Source organism: Opisthocomus hoazin, unplaced genomic scaffold (genome assembly GCF_030867145.1).
Source record: "Opisthocomus hoazin isolate bOpiHoa1 unplaced genomic scaffold, bOpiHoa1.hap1 HAP1_SCAFFOLD_112, whole genome shotgun sequence".
NCBI classification, from domain to species: Eukaryota; Metazoa; Chordata; class Aves; order Opisthocomiformes; family Opisthocomidae; genus Opisthocomus; species Opisthocomus hoazin.
Window position 1 is genome coordinate 232,501 of NW_027448732.1, and position 2,500 is coordinate 235,000.

The window sequence follows — 2,500 nt, forward strand, 5'->3', positions numbered from 1 at the left end:
GGTTTTCCGTGCGCGCGCGCGCTCGCACGTTCCTGAGTTCGCCCGGAAAGGCCCGGCTCCCGCGCGGGAGCCGCGTGCGTGCGTGAGGGAGGGGGAGGGGGCGTCCCCTCCCCCCGCCGCTCCCCGGAGGCGCTCTCCTCGTCCTGTCGCCCGCCGCCGCCGTCGTCTCGTGCGGCTCGTCCTCCGACGCGCGCGGGTGCGTCGACCTGTCGGCCGCGGACGCCGCGCCCCCGCCGGCTCCCCGCTTCCCGCGTCTGCGCGGGAAGCAAGAGGGGGGGATGCCGGCGGGGCAACGCGGCGAGCGCGGCCGGCAGAGCACCGGCCTGCTCGGCGGGCCGGGGGGCGAGCGTCGAGCGACGGCGGCGGCACCGGGGGCCGCAAGCGCGACAGCCGAGGGGTGTCGCCGTCTTCGGGGGGCGGCAGCTCCTGGGGGGGGGGGTGGGGCGGCGCCGGCGGCGGCGCCGTCTACCCCCCCGCGCGCGGGACAGGGCTGTCTCCGGGCGTTCCGGGCCGTGGCGCGGGTGTGCGCACGGCGTTTCGGGCGGCGCGGCGGCCGGACCCGCGAACCTCCCCTCCGACCCGGCACGGCTGCCTCTCGAAGAGGGAGCCGTGGCGGGAAGGGGGGGGCGCGAGCACGGTCTCGGCCGCTGGCGCCGCCCGGGGCGGGCGAGGCCCCCCCCCGGCCGGGTCGCGTCCCGCGCGAGCGGGCGGCCCGAGCCACGTCTCTCCCCCCGGGCGCAGCGCCGGGCTATCGAGGGAAACCCCGGGCCCCGGGGCTAAGGAGGACGAGGTGGTGGCGGCGGATGCCGGGCGCGCCCCCGCGGGCGGACGCTCCCCCGAGGGCGGCAGCCGGGGGAGGCACCCCCGCGGGGCCATGCAGGTCGTTTCCCTCACCCCAGGGCCAGGTACCTAGCGTCCGCGCTTCGGCGGCCCTCCCTCGGCCGAGTCCGGGGGTCAAAGGCCAAAGGAGCCGGGCGGCGGTTTAAAGACTCGAGCGGCACGGCGCGAGCCGCGGGGGGGGCGTCCGCCCCCGCGGGCCGCCGTGCCGGAGAAGGGGGGGCGTCTCGCTGCCCCAACCTGCCCCCCCTCTCCGCGGGCCGGTCTCGGCGGAGAGACCGCGGCGCGGGTCGGCCGCGGCCGACCTGCCCGCCCTCGCAAACGGGGCCACCCGCCGGCCGGAGCGCGGGCTCCGCGCCGGGGGAAAGAAAGGCGCGGCGAGCCCCCGCGGGGGGGGGCGGCCGCCGGGGGGCCGCCCCGCGCCTTTGGACGCTCGCGCTGCGGCCGCGCTCGGGGCGCGCCGCGCTCCCCTCTCCCGCTCCTCGCCCCGCCCTCGGCGCCCAGGGAAAGAAAGGGGGGGGCGAGCCACACCCCCCCAGGCCGAGCGGCGGCGGCGCCGCTCGGCGTGCCGGTCGGTGCCGGTCGTCCGTCGGGTCGTCCGGGAGGGTTCCCCGGCCGCATCCGCTGGCGGCCGTCCCGTCCCGCGTTTCCCCGCCCGTCGCTTCCGTCTCGAGGGCGGGCGCGCGGCGCGGGGGCGTCCCGCTCCGGGTCTTCGCGTGGAAACGGGGAGAGTGGGAGCCGCCCCCCGCGCTCAGCGCCGTCCGCCTTTCCGCTGGGGCCGTGCCGGCGGCCCCAGGGGGCCGAGGCGAGAAGCGGCTGCGGCGGCGGTTTTCGCGGCGGCGGTGGCGGCCGCCGCCGCCGGGCGGGGTGGCCGGGTTCGCCCATCCGGCGCGGGCCGGTGGGCGGCCGCGCGTCGCCGGCTCGCGCTCCAGTGGCCGGCCGCGCTTCCTCCGGCGTCGGTGGAAGGCGGCGTCGGCGCCGAGGTTCGCCGGCGGGGCGAGAGGCGACCGTGGTGGGCGGAGCCGGCTCGTCGCAGCGCGGGCGCAGCCGGGCGTCCGGCTCCCGAGCGAAGGCGGGCAGGCGTCGCGGCCGGGCGTGCCGTAGCCTCCGGGGGGAGGCCGGTCCGAGCCCGGGCGCCTGGGCCGCCCCCGAAGCGCGCCAAGGGTGTGTGTGTTGCGTACGTTTCCCCAGGGTCGGTCGGGAGCGCGGGCTCCCCCGCCCTTTGGCCGCTCGGGGTTTTCCGTTGTTTTCCGTTTCCCCTGTGCTCGTACGGTCAAGCCGAGGCGAGGGCCTCTCCGTCGCGCCGCGTCGCGCCGCCGCGCCGCGCCCCCTCCGCGCGTGCGGAGGGGGGTGGGCGGCGGCGGGGCCGGCGGTCGGTCCGGCCGTCCTCAGAGAAGGGGCCGCTCTCGGCGAGCGGTCCCGGCCCCTCCGCGCGCGCGGGGCGGTGCCGAAACCGAGACAACTCTTAGCGGTGGATCACTCGGCTCGTGCGTCGATGAAGAACGCAGCTAGCTGCGAGAATTAATGTGAATTGCAGGACACATTGATCATCGACACTTCGAACGCACTCGCGGCCCCGGGTTCCTCCCGGGGCTACGCCTGTCTGAGCGTCGCTTTACGATCAATCGCCGTCTGCGCCGCCGAGCCCCCCCGCCCCAGCGCG

At 79.3% G+C, this 2,500-nt stretch overlaps 1 non-coding gene across 1 annotated transcript; it reads left to right on the plus strand.

Moving 5' to 3' along the window:
* The first annotated feature begins 2,297 nt into the window (after positions 1–2,297).
* Positions 2,298–2,450, plus strand: LOC142359155 (5.8S ribosomal RNA). The gene has a single exon (XR_012762132.1). It is a non-coding gene; the product is annotated as a 5.8S ribosomal RNA (ribosomal RNA).
* The last annotated feature ends 50 nt before the right edge of the window (positions 2,451–2,500 follow it).